This window comes from Chrysemys picta, chromosome 5 (assembly GCF_011386835.1).
Source record: "Chrysemys picta bellii isolate R12L10 chromosome 5, ASM1138683v2, whole genome shotgun sequence".
NCBI lineage: Eukaryota > Metazoa > Chordata > Testudines > Emydidae > Chrysemys > Chrysemys picta.
Window position 1 is genome coordinate 87275199 of NC_088795.1, and position 21572 is coordinate 87296770.

The following is a 21572-nucleotide window of genomic DNA, read 5'->3' on the forward strand; positions in this document are numbered from 1 at the left end:
CTGCTGGGAAATGCTTCACAGAAGGCGAGTTTTTAAAAAAGTGTATGTTGATTGCTGTATCTGAGCTATGTCCAGAAAAGAGAGGAGTATTTGAGAATGTCAGTCTATCATCCATGACTGTACAGAGAAGAATAGCTGACATTTCTACCAATATAAGTGATCAGTTAAAGCAGAGAGTCAGTGAATTCTGCTTTTTCTCCCTAACTATGGATGAAAGCATGGATTTAAAAGACACCGCCCAACTTCTTATTTTTATTAGAGGTATTGATAAAAACTTTGAAATTACTGAAGAACTTGTTGGCATGTGCTCCATGATGGGTTGCACAATCGGAAAAGAAATCTCCAGTGAAGTGATAAAGTGAATGAATGATAAGTTGGGATTAGATTTCACAAACTTGGTGGCCATTTGTACTGATGGTGCTCCAGCTACGTGCGGAAAAAATGTTGGAGCAGTTACTCTTCTTGAAGAATTTATCGGGAGACAAATAACCAAACATCACTGCATTATACATCAGCATGTTTTGTGTAGCAAAGTCTTAAAATTTGAGCATATAATGTCAGTGGTAGTTTCCATTGTAAATGACATTCGTTCTAGAGGACTAAAACATAGGACATTTCGAGCCTTTCTTGAAGGGGAAGATGCCGAGTGCAGCGACTTAATCTACCATACGGAAGTGAGATGGTTGAGTCGAGGAAGAGTGCTCCAGCGTTTTGTTGCTTTGAAAGAGGAGGTAGCAAAATTCCTAGAAAATGGGCCAATAAAATTCCCAGAGCTTGAAAACGAGTCCTGGAATCAAGATCTCTTTTTCTTTTGTGATATCACAGCACACCTGTATGATCTCAACATTCAGCTTCAGGGAAAAAAATCAACTTATATTTCAAATGTGTGCAGCAGTGAAAGCTTTCAAAATGAAATTAAAACTTTTCAGAAGTCAGCTGTCAAAAGGTGAAATGGGTCACTTTCCCACTTGTGCACAGTGTATCCCTCAGCACAAACACGCCGAGTAAAGAGAAAAATACGCAAAGCACATCAGTCTTTTGATTGAAGAATTTGACAGAAGACTTACTTTGTCCAAAGACAATGACGTCCAGTGAAAGCTGATTGAAGATCCCTTTTCTGTGGATCCAGTGGAAGTGCCACTAGATTTGCAGTTGGAGGTTATTGAACTTCAGTGTTCCGCAGTTTACCGAAATAAGCACAGAGAAAGCAGCCCGTGAGACTTCTACAAAAGTTTTGACGATGAAAAATACAAGAAGTTGCACTGAAAACGTTCAGCATTTTTGGAAGCATTTACATATGTGAACAAACATTTTCCATCATGAACATGAATAAAAACAAGCAACGTTCGTCTCTGACTGATGACCATTTGGAAGACATTATGAAAATATCCACTTCAAATATGACCCCGGAATATGACAAGCTTGTTGCCGAAAAGAGATGTAATATCTCTCATTAAATTTGCAAGGTAATTATGAAAAGTACAAATGTTTTCTTTCAACGGAACAGGTGTTTTTCATTTTTCCATGATTCATAAAAAAAAATAAAATTTAAAAAATTGTTTGCTTTAATTGAAAAATTCTTAATAAAGTATCCCCCCCCCCAACCTTCCTTTTTGGCCCACAGCTGTTTCGGCAGGGCAGCGCTGGGGAAGGAGGGTTTGTTTCCGCGGGGCGGTCGGTGCTGGGGCGGGGAATGTGTTTCGGGGGGGGTAGCAGGGTGGTTACCCCGTTCCTGACCTGAAGGGCTTAAAACAGCCCTGGGGGAGGGCTGTGGCAGGGGAAAAGCTGGTTGGGGCATGGCCCAGCTGCAGCGGCTTCCCCAATCAGGCCCCAGCTGGCCTGTATAAAAAGGCTGTGAGCCAGAGGAAGTCTCCCTCTGCTTGTAGAGAGAGACGGGCCTGGCTGCTAGGGAGCTGAGCAGGGTACTGGGAGTGGAGCAGGGCTGGGGGAAGGCTAGAGGAGCTGGGGAGCTCCAGCCTGGAAACCCCCCAAGCGGCTGCCCTAGCTAAGGGCCTAAGACCAGTACCAGGGCTGCAGAGGGGCAGCCCAGCTATAGAGAGAGGCAGCAGGTCCAAACCCAACCTTGCCTGTGATGAGTGGCTTATACTGCAGTCTGCCGCGGGGCACCCTGGGCAGTTGGTCACTGGCAGTAGCCTTATACTGAGGCGACGTGGGGATTAGAGGGTTGGGGGTTCCCCAGAGAGGGGAGACCTAGAGCCAGTGTGGGGGTATTGCCAGGGGGCAGCACCCCAGATCAAAGGGCACCGGGGTACGGGAGGGACACGGGGCCAGTGGCAGCGGGACACTGGCCTGCAGAGGGCACTCCAATGGCTGGATGAGCTAATTCCCAAGAAGACCAGCAGGAGGCACCGCTGGGGTTAGTCCTGTTTTCTTACACTGGGGCTGGGCGGTGCTGGGTGGTGGTGGTGTTTTGGCGGGGCTGGGGTGTTTCAGTGGGGCCGGGGGGGGTTTCGGCCCTCAGCTATTTTCTTTGGAGTAATATGGCCCTCGCTGCTTTACGAGTTGTGCAGGCCTGCTCTATGCCTTCTTTGGAGGCATCAGTGGACAATTTGGTCTGTCTTCTGCTGTCAAAAATGCCTTAGGACAGGGGCTTTCTGAGTCAATTGTTTTTATTAATAAATTTTTTTATTAATAAACAGAGAATGAGAGTTATTGATTAGTTAAAAGACCATATACATTACAAATAATTGCAGAGTCCTTAGATCAGTTTTGTAGCATTGATGGTGAGTTTGCTGGTGTGCACAAAAGTCTCTGGAATCATGCCAACAGGTCAGAATCCAAAGGGCATCTTAGATGTAGGTCTGTTAGTCTTTCCATGCATTTTTCCAGGGTATTCCAAGTAACTACTTGGAAAATCTGTCACACGTAGGGTGACCAGACAGCAAATGTGAAAAATCAGGATGGGGTAGGGGGGGTAATAGGAGCTTATATAAGAAAAAGACCCCAAAATTGGGACTGTCCCTATAAAATTGGGACATCCTGTCACCCTAGTCTTAAACTTTCCCTGTTTAAAGTTCAGCAAACTAGAGATGGCAGGATTAGGCCTGATCATGAAAGTGACTTAGCATTTACAAGCTAATTTGGTAACATTGTGTACCTATAGCCTGTTAGAAATTTACCAAACACATTTAGCATCTCCCTTAACTCCTATTATTACAAATGAATGGGTTAGTGATTGCTGGTGTACCTACACCTTTTTGATAGTCACACATAAGTGAAATGTCCTGATTACAATTACAATACCTTTTGTTAAGTCGTTATGGGTCATACACAGGTTAGCTCCTTTGCCAGCCTCACAGTTATAGCTTGTGTTCTGCTGAGATCAATACATACCCCTCATTTAACCTCAGTTAACCTTTCTCCTATGTAAGTAATTTCTCTGAGCCCAAATTTACTTTTTTTTTTTTTTTTAAGGTTCAGACCTACAGCTGTAGGCCTTTCCAATGCTGTCTTTAACCTGTAATTATGTTCCTCTATTATGCTGCCCCAGATGAGACTATCATCTATATGCAGTTTTGTGCCTTCAATTCCCTCAAATAATTTACTGCACAGTTCTATGGAAGACTTCTGGAGCAGACTTTAGACCAAATGGTAATCTGAGAAAGCAATATCTTCCATATGGTGTAATAAAAGTTCATAATTTGAGCTCCTCTTTACTAAGGCATTCTGCCAGAATCCAGATGATGCATTTAAAGTAGTAAAATAATTGCACCAGCCATATCCCCCAAAATGTCTTCCCTGTTAGGTAACTGAAAGTGTTCCCTTTTGATATATTTGTTAAACTCCTTAGAATCTAGGTGTAATCTCAGTGTTCCATCCTATTTTTCTTCTATTAATAAGTTCAGCCATTCTGTAGGTGGTTCTTCTAATGTCTTTTACTAAACCATCCAGTTCTTTGAGCTTTTATTCCTCATACTTAGAGGAATATTTCTAGGGGAATGAATGGCAGGACAATTTGACTCTGTTAGTTGAATTCTATATTCAGTTGCTAATTTTCCTGTACTTTCAAAAACATTCTGATACTGTTTCTCTATGCCTGTGTCCCTTATCCCTTGTACCACGTGCACTCTTTGGATCAGCCTAAGGTCTTGGCATGGTTTTAAAACCCAATATAGGTGCTTTATTTTCTTTAACTATTGCATAATTTATCAATTCTTTTTGATCGTTTACCTTCACTTCTAGTACACATGTACCTCTAGTGGAAATGAGTTCTCCATTATAAGCTTTCAGTTTAACCTGTTTGCTCACCATTTTCCATGTTTTTTCTTAAACCTTTTGATACTAATTTATCTGAAACAACATTTAGCTGAGCACCAGTGTCTAATTAGTAGGTTATAGGAATCCAATTAGTCTCTAAAGAAATTGTCCATTCATCTGTCCCCTCCTCTTCAGATACAACTCCTAGATAGAACTCCTCTTCTGTGTTGCTCTGTGCTGTCTACCTGGATTATTGAATTAGCATGCATGCTTTGCTTCTTGTTCTGTAGTTGATCCTGGTTGCAGATGGCAAAATGATTGTATTTCTTACAAATATTGCAGCGCTTACCAGAACTGGACATTGAAAAGGTCTGTGTTTGTGTCAAAATCTTGTGCAAACTTTTAAGTTGTGCTTTGCTTTTTTCATGCTTGTCTGTGGTTTTTGTTTTGCACTGACTTACTGCTTGCCATTTTTCTCTTTTTTGTCACTCTGTAGAGTGGCAGTGTCTTGTTTTCCTTCCATTATTTTTATTCTGTTCAGAGTGATTTCTGCTGCCGAACAGTCTTACTGTTTTATCCAAAAGGAGATCCATATCTTTCAATTATCTTTTTTGTAGCTTTCGATCTCTGATTTCAATTACAATTTGATCCCTTATAATTGACTCTAACTGTCCATGGTTGCAGGTTTGGTTTATTTAGCTTTGGCTCTGTTAGGAATTTTTCAAAGGGTTCTCCTTCCTTTTGTCTTGTAAGGTGAAATTTATACCATTCAAATATACTCTTTTTTTTCAAATACCTATTTAAAGTATGCAATACTCTTCAAATTTCTGCAAAATAGTTTAATAATTTGCTTTATTTGCATTCTATTAAATAAGTCCACTGCAACATTTAAGAAATTATATTCTGCTGGTCTTTTTTTTCTCACCAAAGCCAGCTGCTTGTGTGTGTGCACACGCATGCACGCTCTTTGGGGCTTTTAGTTGCTCCATCTCCAAGATGACTTATTCACCACAATCCTCTTTTCTCTGTCCTCACTTTTATTCCACTTCTGATACCATGTGTTGTCTCGTGGATTCATAAGAAGGAGGCCCAGTATGGACTCTTAGAGGTAAGACTTTATTAGAAATAAAACAGAGTTACATATGACAAAGAAGAGCCTTGTGCTCCTAGCTGTGTATCTGGTGAAGCTAACTCTAGACTGCTTCTAACCAGCTCTTCCTACCATGTGCTCTGCTCTTAAACACAATACATACTCTAAACAGAAATTTTTATAATGGAAGTTCTTTAATAAAAATAAAGGATTGAAGAAAGACTCCCAGTGGGATTTGGATTGACCTTTAAATAAGGCTGCCTTCAACTATCTGCTTCCTTTAGATTATAATTACAAAATAATTTCACCTGGTATTTCTAATATCCCTATCACTATAGTATCATTTTACATTTTCCTATCATAAAAAGGAAATAATCTACATTTCTTGAATATCCTTATAAGGATATTTGCATTATAAATGGACTAGGTTGGGAGCCATTTGTCAGTAAACTGTGAGTATGATTCAGAGGTTGCCAATGGGGATTGAAGAGGTGTTAACTACAGAACAGGTGGAAATATAATACTACTCTGTATTTTGTGTGTCTGCTTCATGCAGCCAAGTTTTTTGATAGCTAGAAATGAATTCTGAGCACTGTACAATGATTACATATGTATTCTCTCTTATTCTGTCTCTTTCATCTAGTATTGTAACAGGGTGCTTGGAGGGCCAGATGGCCTTGTGGTTGGAGCACTTGATTACCTGCCCCGCTTAGTCAAGGTGCCTTAGTCTTTAAGGGAGGGGATAGGGGGATGCAGGCCCTCCCCTCTACTGGGTCCCAGCCCAGGTCCAGGGGTAAGTCAATGCCTGAGTAGAGGACCTCTCAGCAGGGAGTCTACTTATATTGCCCTGGGCTGCTTTCTACTGCTGTATCTCCAGTTAGGAGCGTGGCCCTTTTAGTCCAACTGTGTGGTTCATGTCTAGTAATGCCCTGTCATGGACCTTGGTGGCATCCTGTTAGGGTCCCAGGTTCTTCTGGGTGGGGCAACTGTAAGTTTGGTGGGGTCAGAACCCCACAAGGTCTCTGGGCTTCTGTCACAGTTACTTCTTAGCTTGGGTGCTCCTAGGTGCTCAGTCTTCTTTGGAGAAAGAAGTGATGTCTCCCCAAAAGCCATATGGTCTAGCACATTAAGCCACAGTGCTGAGAAGTAGCAGGTCCCAAATTCTATTGCTGCTTAATCTTTCTGAGCCTCATTTTCCCCCGTGTATTAAATAGGAATAATACACACTTACCTACTTGCCTGTAGCTAGAGATCTCTGAGAGATGTGCACAGTTAAAGTATTACCTATCTTGAACATAGGAATATCCCTGGTTCTTTGTGCTGCAGTCAGCTAGACCACTCTATAAGATTCTTTCCTGATTAATTGTGGGAGAACTTGTCTGCCTTTGGGCACCTGGGGGATGGGGGGCAATTGTGGGAACACATTTGAGGAATATTGGCAATTGTGATATAGATTGTGTTATCATTGTCTTGTGGATTCATAAGAAAGAGGCACAGTATAGATTGTTAGAAGTGGCTGAGTTGCCAGCCTGAATGAAAGCAGAATTTGGGCTCTAACCCATTACCCCGAACTGTGCCATCTAGCTTGGGTTGAAAGCACCATTTTACAGGCTTTTGTGTGTGGGCAGAAAGGAGGTGTTATAGGCAACACCTCAGCGGGTCGAGCCTGGGCTAACTGGGCAGTATAGAACGTACCCTGATTTGCTGTGTGAGATTAGGCATATTACTTAATCTCTCTGGGTATCAGATCGTAGATTATAAACCTAGGAGAGAACTCTGTGATCATATAATCTGACCTCCTGTCTATCACATGCCACAGGACTTCCTTGAATTAATTTACCCATTTTGTTAAATGACACTGACCTACTAAACAGTGTTTGTAAATTGCTGTATAATTGTAAAATATCTTAAGGGCCAGCCAGCAGCTCTTACCCACACACAATTCTCTGTTACTCGCCCACTCTAGGACATCCACCTTTACCCAGGTCCTAGGACTCAAGGCGTAAGCCTCTTAATTTAAACACTCACCCTTTCCCAGTTCCTAGGGCTACAGGTGAAAGGCACCTAACTTTACTCGTCCATGGGCTCTGGGCAAACATCCTTTCTTTTGCGGGTTTACGGGGTCTTTTACCAGTGAAAGAGCCTCAAATAGTAATATCCTATGTAACCACCAAAAATCAGAATGCACAGGCTACGCATGCAGTGTTCACCACTCCCAATAAGACAGATGAACTTTTCTTGATGGATAGTCAGGATCAGGTCCATCTGGGGGACTCCAGTTTCTGCATGGTGTCATTGGCAGTGTGTTGAGATCTGGCAACTCTGTTCTTGGGGCTGTATTCTGGAGTTGGTTCCAAAGAACTTTCTTTTGGACTGCAGTTTATATAGTGAAACTTGAGTCCTGCTTAGCTATACCTTAACCAATTATTTTACTAAAATTTTACTAACCAATCCTAACAAAATTCTCTAACCAATCATATTCCACCACCTTAATTAATTAATACTTAACAAAACAGACAGAAACAATCAAAGAACCAGACAGAGACAAACAATAGGGAAGTGGGGACCATTATGACACAACAATAAAGAAATTAAGATTTCACAACCACAACTATTGATAAGTGATTTCTTGCCAGACAGAATGCTATCAAACTAAGTTTTCTTTAACCATCTTAAGATCTGTTCCTTTATCTGGTGATAGTGGGTGCCATTAGGACGGGGTCTCCTTCGTAACAGCCTGATATTACATTATTTTAAAGTAATTTAGCTGGAATGTGAGGATGTGACTTCCTGCTTCTCCGCTAATGGCTGTTGCCTTCTAATCTGGCTGCAGACAAAGATCTTAGGCTTCAGGCCTTACAATATGGATGGCTACAGGACAAGGCCTTATCCTTACAGTGACAATTGTGACAAGAGCTTCTGGCTGGCTCCTATCTGTACTTGGTCCACTAGACCACCCAATCTCTTTGGGAGAGCTCCCAAAAGCAGGTTTGTCAATTCACATGTGTGAATTTATCACAATATTTCAGATTGTAGTGTGAAGGCAAGGGGCATTTGCTCAAACGTTTATTGAAAAATGTAGAATGTTTGGATCAGTGCTTCTGTTTTGATGAAAAATGTTTGAGTATTTTGCCCAGCACTACTCCTAATGTGAAAAACTGCAACTGCTTCAGATAGTCGTGTATTTTGCACATTTAGAGCACTTACTAAAGGACTGTTGCTAAATGCAGACTAGCTGGGTTAGAGATAATTATAAGAAACAGAATAGTCATTCCCAAGAACAACTCTGACCCCAAAATCTTACTGAGCAATCAAAAAAAAATTGTTTTGAGGGACAATCAGAAATTGCTTTTATGGTTCGTATTTGAGTATGTACACCTCTACCCCGATATAACACGACCCGATATAACACGAATTCGGATATAACGTGGTAAAGCAGTGCTCCAGGGGGGCGGGGCTGCGCACTCCAGTGGATCAAAGCAAGTTTGATATAATGAGGTTTCACCTATAACGCGGTAAGATTTTTTGGTTCTCGAGGACAGCGTTATGTGAGATAGAGGTGTATTAGACTAGAGGTGTATTAGACTATAAAGCCCTTTCTGGATTTTTGCAGGAATCTCTGCTGCTGTCTTTCAGAAAAGCAGTTCATTGACAAAAACACTTCATGACTGACTTCACAGTTCATGTACAGCTTTAACTTTTAATTAAGTATATACCCCCCCCCCTAAATTTTTGACATCCCAAGACAATATTTTTCAAGGTATTGTTTACTTTATTTAAAGTAAGAGTCTAGGAAGTCCAGATAATTGTGTGTCCCAATTTCCTTTTTCTTTCATCTTGGTTTGTGTAATGAAAGATGAACCATAAGGCATGCTGAATATACTGGAATACTTGCTGTATATAATTATTAAGCTAGTGCATAAAAAAGAATAGCTTTAGTCAGCATATTAGTCAAACCAACTATTTGCACAAAATAGTTGTGACTGTGTGCTCGGCAGCTACTCTTCAGATGCTGCTCAGTGATGTTCGAGGTAACATTCCTCTCTCTTCATGAAATAAGTCATTTAAAAATGTGCAACAGTGCTGAGGCTTTGGAGAATTTAGAGTTGTCTTTGAAGCACATAAAGGTTGCTTGTGATGCAGTTAGATGGGTTTATGAGTATCTCACTGAATGTTGTACAATCTTTTTTCTTTGTACTATTTTCTTAGCCCTAAAGTAATGGATTATGCATAGAAAATGTCCTGGTACTGCCACAATAAATAGATCAACTGAAAGGACACCCTTTGCCTGAAGTGTCTTTAAAACTGTGAATGTGAAGTTGGATGATGAATTGAATAAGGTACTTCAAAGGATAGATATACAGTATCTGAATATGAAAAAGCATGAGAGCATGTCACAGCAATATGTAGTGCTGGCTGCTCAAGGTGATAAAACAGTTTACTATTGTCCTTGCCACCAACAGAATATGTCAAATCTGGGTCTAATGCAGCTTTATTGGAGGATCTGTACAGAATAATATTTTGCAGTATGTATCAGTTGAAGGTAAAAACCAAAAATTAATCTTTGGTTTATATCAACAAGTAAATCTGTTTTCTTGATTTATTTTTGACAGAGGAGTTGCTTTTTTTGTTTTTGTTTTTTTGGATTGATGTTTCTGAAAGGTATCAAGCTGAAGATTGATCCCAATTATGATTCATTTTTAGTTAGACTGTATAGTGAAAGTGTTGTTTATGGGGACAGAATTTAACATCAGTTGAAAACAATGAGAGTTTTGCCTGAGTAAGGAGTGAGTTAAAACAGAGTAAAGACTTCAGCCTTTGACTCCTGTATTTTAGCTGTGGACTAAAATGGTTCTTACACATCTAAATTCTGACCAGGCTGGAATAGATCAATAGAACCACGCTAAATATAGGGTCTGAATAAAAGAAAGCATACATTAGATAATATAGCCTTTTAAAATATAAATTTATAACTCCCAGCATTCAATATTGACAGGCAGGGCAGTAGCCAGGATTTTCAGGGTGAAGAGTAGAGGAATGGCTCTTTGCAGCAGACCCTACCTTGTCCTGGGATGACACACATCCTTCAGCCCCAGCAATCCCAGTCACCCAGAGAACTTGACACTTCTCACCTTGTCTTTGACCTCCTGCCCCAACCCATAGGTATAATTCCCCTCCTTGTTTTTAAACACACACCTTTGTCTCTCATCCCTATTTCCTTCTCACTGTTTCCTTCTCACTGTTTCTTCTAGTCTCTGCTTCCCCTCTATTTAGCTCCCAATTTTGTTTTTTTCCTTCTTTGTTCTGTTTCTGTGCTCCCCACCCCCCGTCCTCCCATTCTGTCTCCGCTGTTGGTGTTCCCATCTCTTACCACGTGTGGCTCAGGGCGATGGAACTTGTTCAACAGCAAGAGGGAGTGGGCCTGATTTTCCTGTCACTTATGCCAGCAGTGTAACTCCATTGATTTCAATGGAATTACTCCTGATTTACAATTGTGTGAGAAGAGAATCAGGACTATTATGTTCTTGGTAAATGGGAGCTGCTGCTGGCTAAAAATACTGATATAATTATGCTGGAACTGGAACTCTAAACCTGGTACAATCTCAAAATCTTTGCTACAGATTTTGCTATTTTTTTCAGGTCAGAATGGGAATGATAACGTATAGCGAGAAAAATAGACTAGGAAAGAATATCCTGAGTCTACACATACTTCCTTCTCCTTCACCCCCCACTCCCAAAAAACGGTCTTTTGAGTGATCAGAAATAAGGATAATATAGTAGGTAAATTAATTTTCACTGTATGATCTTGTATGTATTATGAATTTAACAGTGGAAAAACACAGTGGACCACATGGCTGTGTAATTGGTGGGAGTAGAAAAATCAAATAATTCTCTGAATATGTTTAGATCCTAGAACTTAAAGTTACAAGAAAACATTTTCAGCTCTTTGTTGTGGAAGGAAAAGTAGCAGACTTAGTGAAATATTTAGAGCCACTGTTCTGGACACATCCAGTAAACTTTGTCAAAAATCCCTGGGCAAGAACAGTTCACTGTACGTCTCATTTGGCAGCAGGGGCATGTGCAGGAATTCAAATTTCACTGCTTTTGGAGGGGCTCTGTGCCTCTGCTGTTTGGGGGGGCGAGGAGGAGACTGTGCACCTGCTTGCCCCCCTTGTGCATGCCCCTGTTTGGCAGAAACTGTTTTCTCTGGTTTATCTTTTGTCATTTCTAGTGTACCAGAATTGTTTCCCAGGAAGGTAATTGAGGTGTTTAAAGGAAATTGTTTTTTTTAACCACTTATTCTGGTTTGGGAGAAAGCTAGAGAGTTAAAAAAAAAATTTGGAAAATGACATACAGCAACATTAGAACTAAAATATCTGGGAAATTAATGCTGTTTTTAAAATCATCGGTGGAAAATACTCAATTAGGGATTGGTGTGAAATCTCAAAAATTCACAGGAATGGTTATACAGATTTACAAATTCTTGACAGAAGTGCCCACAGTAACTGCATAAACTGATCCTGATTTACTTGCCCTCCCAAAATTCAAACTAAAATCAGCTGAAGTTTTGGATGGATAAAGAAATGCAGAATCAGGCTCTTAAGGAGTTATTGCAGGCTGAATGGCTGTGGGGTAATCTGATTGTTTTGATCAAAATAATGCATCATAAAAACTAACTAGTAATTCTGACTCTGCAAGCTAGACGGGGTACTGCTTTATTGTTGGATGGTGTACCAATTGCTTTTGCTTTGAGCAATAAATCACTGAAAATTTACAGCTATCTTCCAGCTGTATTTGTCGCATATACATGACGTAGGACACGTTTAGTAGACAAGGAGGCAAGTATGTAATGTGACAGAGGCATAAGTGCAGGTGGTTAATGAAAATTGAACATTCTCTACTGACTAAATATAGAAGTTGATACAGAAACCTTCTGAGGATGCAGAAGTACAAGGGAGGATACTGGGGGATGGCCAAAGACAAAGGAAGGTGTTTAATCCCTAAAAAGAACAGGAGTACTTGTGGCACCGTAGAGACTAACAAATTTATTAGAGCATAAGCTTTCGTGGGCTACAGCCCACTTCTTCGGATGCATATAGAGTGGAACATATATTGAGGAGATATATATACACACACACACACACACACACACACACAGAGCATGAACAGGTGGGAGTTGTCTTACCAACTCCTGTTCTTTTTGCGGATACAGACTAACATGGCTGCTACTCTGAAACCTGTCTTTAATCCCTAATTCATCATTGATATCTTCATGATGAATTAACATTTGTTGTTGGTTAAAATGGAAAATTAGTGTTTCCAGACAATGAGGAAAGAGGAAATGTTTTGTCACATTCATAAAGAAGGTTGTAGTATGCAATAATGCAAAAACAGAGTTCGAGGAATCCTTTACTAGCCTTGTATAAGTACAGTCTGCTGACATAGCTGTGGTCTGTTCACTGTGTCAAATATGTTGGTCACGATAGCCGAAGGAACCAGAGTCCTCAATAAGTTACAGAAACACCTTCACAAAATGGACAGATTAACCATTTTTACTTAGGAGGTAAATACTTTTTATGTTGTGGTGGTAGTTGAGTGTGGCAATTTTGAGTTGTCTTCTACAGGACTGACTGAGACAGTGATTTATTATCTGAAATCTCTTTGCAAAACTTGGAAACCCTGACAAAGTGTTTTCAGACAATGGTCCAAAATTTAAAGCTTTCCCCAACACATTTGCAGTTTGAGCATGATACATGGATGCCAAAATATCTCATGTCAAAAGGGTTAGCAGAATGTTCTGTTCAAAATGTCAGATATGTTCAAGAAAGCAGAAGATAAACAGGATCCTTCTTTGACTATATCTGCAGGTAGAAAATTACCTGAGAGGCTAATCTGGAATAGACAGCCCACTAATAGGTAGATATATGAAAACAATATGGTCATTTGCAAATTTAAACAAAACAATTGTCTCGATTAATAAAGATGACAGGAAAGCTGTTATAAAGTAACAATGAAGCTTTCCTCTCCATGTGTGCCAAGGAGGAAAAAAGGAAAACCAAATGCTGGGCAAAGAGAAGAATGCTCCTATATAATACCTGGGAGGAAGCACAAGCAGGAGAGCGCAAGAGGGGAGGACTCCTGGCTCATGCTGAGAAAGAGGGATGATCGATGAGTTATCTTAAGTGCCTATACACAAATGCAAGAAGCCTGGGAAACAAGCAGGGAGAACTGGAAGTCCTGGCACAGTCAGGGAACTATGATGTGATTGGAATAACAGAGACTTGGTGGGATAACTCACATGACTGGAGTACTGTCATGGATGGATATAAACTGTTCAGGAAGGACAGGCAGGGCAGAAAAGGTGGGGGAGTTGTGTTGTATGTAAGAGAGCAGTATGACTGCTCAGAGCTCCGGTATGAAACTGCAGAAAAACCTGAGTCTCTGGATAAAGTTGAGAAGTGTGAGCAACAAGAGTGATGTCGTGGTTGGAGTCTGCTATAGGCCACCAGACCAGGGGGATGAGGCTTTCTTCTGGCAACTAGCAGAAGTTGCTAGATCGCAGGCCCTGGTTCTCATGGGAGACTTTAATCACCCTGATATCTGCTGGGAGAGCAATACAGCAGTGCACAGACAATCCAGGAAGTTTTTGGAACGTGTAGGGTACAATTTCCTGGTGCAAGTGCTGGAGGAACCAACTAGGGGCAGAGCTTTTCTTGACCTGCTGCTCACAAACAGGGAAGAATTAGTAGGGGAAGCAAAAGTGGATGGGAACCTGGGAGGCAGTGACCATGAGATGGTCGAGTTCAGGATCCTGACACAAGGAAGAAAGGAGAGCAGCAGAATACGGACCCTGGACTTCAGAAAAGCAGACTTTGACTCCCTCAGGGAACAGATGGGCAGGATCCCCTGGGAGAATAACATGAAGGGCAAAGGGGTCCAGGAGAGCTGGCTGTATTTTAAAGAATCCTTATTGAGGTTGCAGGAACAAACCATCCCGATGTGTAGAAAGAATAGTAAATATGGCAGGCGACCAGCTTGGCTAAACAGTGAAATCCTTGTTGATCTTAAATGCAAAAAAGAAGCTTATAAGAAGTGGAAGATTGGACAAATGACCAGGGAGGAGTATAAAAATATTGCTCAGGCATGCAGGAGTGAAATCAGGAAGGCCAAATCACACTTGGAGTTGCAGTTAGCAAGAGATGTTAAGAGTAACAAGAAGGGTTTCTTCAGGTATGTTAGCAACAAGAAGAAAATCAAGGAAAGTGTGGGCCCCTTACTGAATGAGGGAGGCAACCTAGTGACCGAGGATGTGGAAAAAGCTAATGTACTCAATGATTTTTTTGCCTCTGTCTTCACGAACAAGGTCAGTTCCCAGACTGCTGCACTGGGCAGCACAGTATGGGGAGAAGGTGACCAGCCCTCTGTGGAGAAAGAAGTGGTTCGGGACTATTTAGAAAAACTGGACGTGCACAAGTCCATGGGGCCGGATGTGCTGCATCCGAGGGTGCTAAAGGAGTTGGCGGGTGAGATTGCAGAGCCATTAGCCATTATTTTTGAAAACTCATGGCGATCGGGGGAGGTCCCAGATTACTGGAAAAAGGCTAATATAGTGCCCATCTTTAAAAAAGGGAAGAATGAGGATCCGGGGAACTACAGGCCAGTCAGCCTCACCTCAGTCCCTGGAAAAATCATGGAGCAGGTCCTCAAGGAATCAATTACGAAACATTTAGAGGAGAGGAAAGTGATCAGGAACAGTCAGCATGGATTCACGAAGGGGAAGTCGTGCCTGACTAACCTAATTGCCTTCTATGATGAGATAACTGGCTCTGTGGATGAGGGGAAAGCAGTGGATGTGTTATTCCTTGACTTTAGCAAAGCTTTTGATACGGTCTCCCACAGTATTCTTGCCACCAAGTTAAAGAAGTATGGGCTGGATGAATGGACTGTAAGGTGGATAGAAAGCTGGCTAGATCATTGGGCTCAACGGGTAGTGATCAATGGCTCCATGTCTAGTTGGCAGCCGGTTTCAAGCAGAGTGCCCCAAGGGTCGGTCCTGGGGCCGGTTTTGTTTAATATCTTTATTAATGATCTGGAGGAGGGTGTGGACTGCACTCTCAGCAAGTTTGCAGATGACACTAAACTAGGAGGCGTGGTAGATACACTAGAGGGTAGGGATAGGATACAGAGGGACCTAGACAAATTAGAGGATTGGGCCAAAAAAAAAAAACCTGATGAGGTTCAACAAGGACAAGTGCAGAGTCCTGCACTTAGGACGGAAGAATCCCATGCACTGCTACAGACTAGGGACCGAATGGCTAGGTAGCAGTTCTGCAGAAAAGGACCTAGGGGTCACAGTGGACGAGAAGCTGGATATGAGTCAACAGTGTGTTCTTGTTGCCAAGAAGGCTAACGGCATTTTGGGCTGTATAAGTAGGGGCATTGCCAGCAGATCGAGGAATGTGATCGTTCCCCTTTATTCGACATTGGTGAGGCCTCATCTGGAGTACTGTGTCCAGTTTTGGGCCCCACACTACAAGAAGGATGTGGAAAAATTGTAAAGAGTCCAACGGAGGGCAACAAAAATGATTAGGGGTCTGGAGCACATGACTTATGAGGAGAGGCTGAGGGAACTGGGATTGTTTAGTCTCCAGAAGAGAAGAAAGAGGGGGGATTTGATAGCAGCCTTCAACTACCTGAAGGGGGGTTCCAAAGAGGATGGAGCTCGGCTGTTCTCAGTGGTGGCAGATGACAGAACAAGGAGCAATGGTCTCAAGTTGCAGTTGGGGAGGTCCAGGTTGGATATTAGGAAAAACTATTTCACTAGGAGGGTGGTGAAACACTGGAATGTGTTACCTAGGGAGGTGGTGGAGTCTCCTTCCTTGGAGGTTTTTAAGGCCCGGCTTGACAAAGCCCTGGCTGGGATGATTTAGTTGGGAATTGGTCCTGCTTTGAGCAGGGGGTTGGACTAGATGACCTCTTGAGGTCCCTTCCAACCCTGATATTCTATGATTCTACATAGTGGACATGTTTTTGGAAGGAACAGGATAATTATCTTGAAGATTCCAGAAAAATGAGAAGCACTCAGCGGAATATTGCCACATACACTAAATAATACCACTAGCAACTGATATGGATACTGCACCCTAAGAAAAAGACAGCTGGTGTGGAAGATGAAAAGACCAAGCAAGTACTCTTTGTAACCAGCAGCAACGGTCAAGTAAAGACCTTTTAAATATAGTAATTTATTGTGTTAATGAGTGCAACATAGAAAGATCACTGCCTTTGGTTTTATACAAAAAGTTTCCTATTGGTTTATAATGCTGACACCATTCTCGATGCAAAGTAGCATCCTGCTCCACAAGTTGTCTCATTGGTTTCAGTGGGTCTATTTGCTGAATAAGGCATAAAGCAATGTCAGTAAGGGTATCAAATCTGGCCCGATGTTTGTAAAAGTGTAGTGTTTGGTGATCATTGCAACCCTAAGAGACAGTCTTTGTGGTGGATTTAACCCCAGCTCAGCAGGAAAGTAACAGAGTGCTATTTTAACTCGTGTCCACCTCTTTACACAGCTGCCTGGCTGTTGGACAGTCCTGTAGCATGTTACAGTGCTAACAAACATCAGAGGATAAGGGCTTTACATGGTTTGTATGGTGTCTAATACAAACCACGCACATGATTTTACAAAAATGGAAGAGTAGGCTTATGCTCAGAATAGAGCAGTGGTATTTGGAGCTGTCTGAGTTAGCAGACAAATTTAAAATAGCTTCTCACTGTAAAGAGCAGTTATAAGAATTGGAAGAAATTTGGATCCCGTTTCTAGAAACATTTGGATAAAAATGTTGAGATGGCTCAAGGAATGCCAAACCTCCATTCCACTTAATCCCCCTCCTCTTTTTTCCTTTCCTCCCCTCCTGCCTCCCCAAACCTCCATTCCATGTAGCCCCTCCTCCACTCATCCTGGTCCTCTCCATACCTCCTTTTCCCATTCATGCACATCTTCTCCTATTTTATTGCTCTTAATATCATCATAGCATGTTATGTCCAGGTAGTATTGTCTGGTTTTGTATTTTCTGGTCTTGCAGCTTTGACAAGTTGTAAAATGGCATAATTTCATAATTCTTTAGGAGATCCTGTGAAGTGTGTGTTTTTTGGAAACACACCCATGCTGCGAGCCCTTTCCTTTTTTCCTGAACTTTTCATTGTTTCTTTATGAAAATCAAAAAACATTTAATCATACAAAAGTGTAGTGTTCAAAATGTTTATGTATATGTATGTGTGTATACATACACATGTGCACACAGACATACACACGTAATTTGTTACAGGTAGTATTAGAGGAGGTTGTGGTTCAATTTGCTATGAATAATATTGATTACAAATGTACCCCCTTTAATGATTGATTGAACTGATCCTGATTCTTATGAATGTATTTGTATCTGTTGAACAATTTAGAAGAATAATTTTCTGCCTATGGGTTATTCATGAACTGACTGGTTTTACTGTTCATTATCTGTGTGTGACTGGATACCTGAGTCATGTGCTATTATATCATTCATTCTTTCAGTGAGCAGAAACTTTTAAACAGGAGCTGAAGAAGAGTGAAAGGAGTAGCAAATATTGAAAAACAAACTTTTGACAAATTTTCAGTCTACTTATCAGACTTGGTATTTTATTTATGAAAATATTCATAAATCAGGGTTATTTTGTTTTGCTTTTTACTATGTAACCATCTCTCATCATATATAAATCATAATCACACAATGTAGTTAAGTAATAATGCCACTCCAGAAATTAATGTAGTTCTAGTTAATGTAGACTGATTTTACAGGGAAAGATGTATTAAACATTATAAAACAATTTTCTATTATGTTAGTACAAAAGCTACCTCTGCTAGCCACAATGTTCCTTTACTTATTATGTAACCTTAATGCTACATAATAAGAATGACCAAATAGCAATTTCCTGAACACAACAGAGCCCTTTTTTCCTATCAAGAAGATGTGCTATTTTTGCAAAAAGGGAACATACAGCATAGAATGGTCTTCTGACTACTGGAAGCAATGAAGTAAATCTTTAATTCACATGAGCAACTGAACATCTCTATATTTATAGTGGAACTTCCTTGATTCCCTGGAGGCCCAAAACATCAAGAAAGAGAACCATACATATCTTTCATAATGTATACAAAATAATTCACTTGAACCATAGTCCTCTACTGGGGAATGTTTCTTTGTAGCCTCTGAAAAATGTGGCTTACAGAGAAATACTGATTTTTGTTTGGAAAGTCAGCATACAGATACTTTTTATTTTTATAGCCTAGGTTGACTTGCCTGGAGATTTTTTTCTTCATTGGGTCAAATATTCATCTGTTTTCTTGTCTATTTATATTTGTGCATATGTAGAAAATCTAATTGAGACACTCCAAGCAACAACAGAACAATACACTTCAGGCAACAGTGAAGTTAGATGTGAATAAACTCTTTTGTTTCCTAGAACTTCTCTTTTCTTCCACTGTTGTGAGGAAATCCACAATTTCTTTCCATAGGGTACGAACTAAATTTCATTTTCTCAAACTTTTTAAATTTCTTTCCATTCACCCATTGTCCATGACCAGATTAGTAAATCTTTATTAAGCATCTTTGAGGGGACAAACTCAGTTCTCTTCTATATTTGGTTGATATCTGAAAATTAACCTCCGTCTGTCCTGGGTATTTGTCTAGCATTCAGTTTAACTGAATATTTTACCCTTCCTTCCGCTTCCATATAAATCTGTTTCTCTACTTCTGTTACAATCTTCTTCCCTAGCTGTGGAGGAGAGGGTAACGCCTGCTAGCTTTCCCCCCCCCCCCCCCCCACTTTCTGTCCCTCTGCCTCAAGGCAGGGCATTGAGAGGTCTCCAGAGAAGGGCTGTGCTATATGTGGGGCAGTTGCAAGTGATGACATTGGTAATGATTCTGTAGATTATGGAGATCTTCCATCCCCATCTTACTAATGAATAGAAAAGAGCAAGAACATGGTCAGATGGGATTACTTGTTAGATTTAGAAATCTTTGTTCTTTGCCTAGCATGACCAGATGTCCCATTTTTATAGGGACAGTCCCATTTTTGGGGACTTTTTCTTATATAGGTGCCTATTACTCCCCACCCCCTCTCCCATTTTTTCACAGTTGCTATCTGGTCGCCTATCTTTGCCTCACTTTTCCCTGACCCTAAACAAGTTTTTGGGGCAATGAAACCAAAAAGCGATATTTTGCACTGAAAGGATTCCTGGTTGCATACAAATTATCAATTATCTTTTGGTTCATCTTAATTTATGCACTTGTTTTATAGCTGTTATGGCAGATATGGCAATTTCCTGCAGTATCCTTGTGAAACCTTATTGAATTAAGTTTTAGTATCTTTGGGGTCCATTATATTCTATGAAAGGTTCATGTATTATTGTGAGCCAAGATTGTAGATAACACCTAAAGGGCGGGAGATGTGACCGATGTGAGGGTCACATATGGAACAATGTGGTAGACAAGAATGGACTCTTGGAACAAAATGTGCTAAGTGGTTTTCCTGAGGAATACCTAGGGAGAATGTGTTCACCTCCCCTTATCTCTGATTATGCAAAAACCCAGCTTTTGCAGCTAAGCATTGAGGAATGACCCATTGTCTGAGGATCACCTGTTCCATGAGGCCAAGATCAAAGGCCCAAGCTGTGTAAAGGAAAGACTGAATTATTCATTGTGGTTCTGAATTTGAGACAGTTATACCACAGAGAAGAAACAGTTGTGGATTTTGGAGGACTGACACCTGCCAGAGCCTGAGTTTGGAGTTGGGGGTGATCTCTGTAAGCTTTTAGCATGAATGTAGGTTTTTATTATTTTTATTACACTCTGTAATGCTTTCACCTTAAGAAAAGATGGTGCTTGCTTATAAAGAACAGTGTGGTAACTTACAACTCCAGGCAATTATGCTGTGTATAGCCTTCTGAGAGAAAGCAGTCTGGTTTGCTGGGGGTTTCACAGTATAGGCAGGGAATTGTGCAGTTCTGGAAAAAGCCCTGGTCAGGAGGAAGAGACATGCAGATCTCTGCCCAAGGGAAGAGGCCCCAACTCCCACTCCCTCGTGTGTAGTTTCAGCTGACCACTGAAACTGGCAGAGCAGTGCTAAGGACTGGTAACTATAAGATCCAGCTGCAGAACCTTTGGGGTGTGTGCACGCGCGCATGTGTGTGAGAGAGAGAGAGAATGAAGCATATGCTGATTTTAATGCTTAAATTGAACTCTCAATAAACGTGGCGTATTGCCTTATCCCCTTGAAAAATATTCTGTGTGCTTCTTATAAGAAGCACACTGATGCAATTCAACCTGCACCAGTCTTTCCGACATAAATCTCAACCTGGTGGTTTCTTGGCAGGGTCAACGATGAGCTGTTTGTTTTTGAGCAGTCGAAACACTCCATGTGGCTCTCCATTGAGCCTCAGTGTTGAAGTTCAGTGTAAGGGTCTTGATGTGGTTCCATAGAGGGTGCGGGATTTTAATCTTGTCTTTGGTGGGTTCTGCAAGTTATCATGCAATGGGATCCTTGTGTTTGCATTGACATGGCTGAGAAAGAGAGATGTCTGGGCAGCTCTTCTAATATATAGAGGCTGGATGTGCGATAGAACCAGTAACCAGTCAACTGGAGTCTGTTTGAGTGTCCCTGACACTATGCACGTGGTGTTACTCAGTTGAGTATCAAGGAGTTTAGTGTGACTGCTGTGAGACCTGGCACACACTATTCAGCTGGAGAATATACCAAGGTAATTCTGGTGGTTTGTAGGGTCCATGAACTGGAGCCCCATGATGTTTCAGCCAGTTTCCTGATAAGCGCGACACGAGACCTGACCTTATCATGGATGTTCTCAAGGTGTTGTCAAAAAGTTGACCTCTGGTCCAGTGTAACGCTGAGATACTTTGGGTGAGCCTCATGGCGGACATTCTCACCGAAAACTGCACATTGAGTTTGATATTAGCCATTTTATTGTTCAGATGTAAAGCTGCACCAGTTTTACAGGTTTTTTTTCGGGTTAGGCCTAAGTTTCCAGTATTGGAAACAATCAGCCACTATGCTAAGATCTCGGGTTAGGGTGCACCTGATGGTATGGAGGCTTGTGTGCTGAACAGCTAGGGCAATGTCATCCACATACATCAATTTCTTCGACTTCGTCAATGATCTATCCGCAATATATAGACTAAAAAGTATCTGGGCCAGGGCAGAGCCCTGACAGATGCCA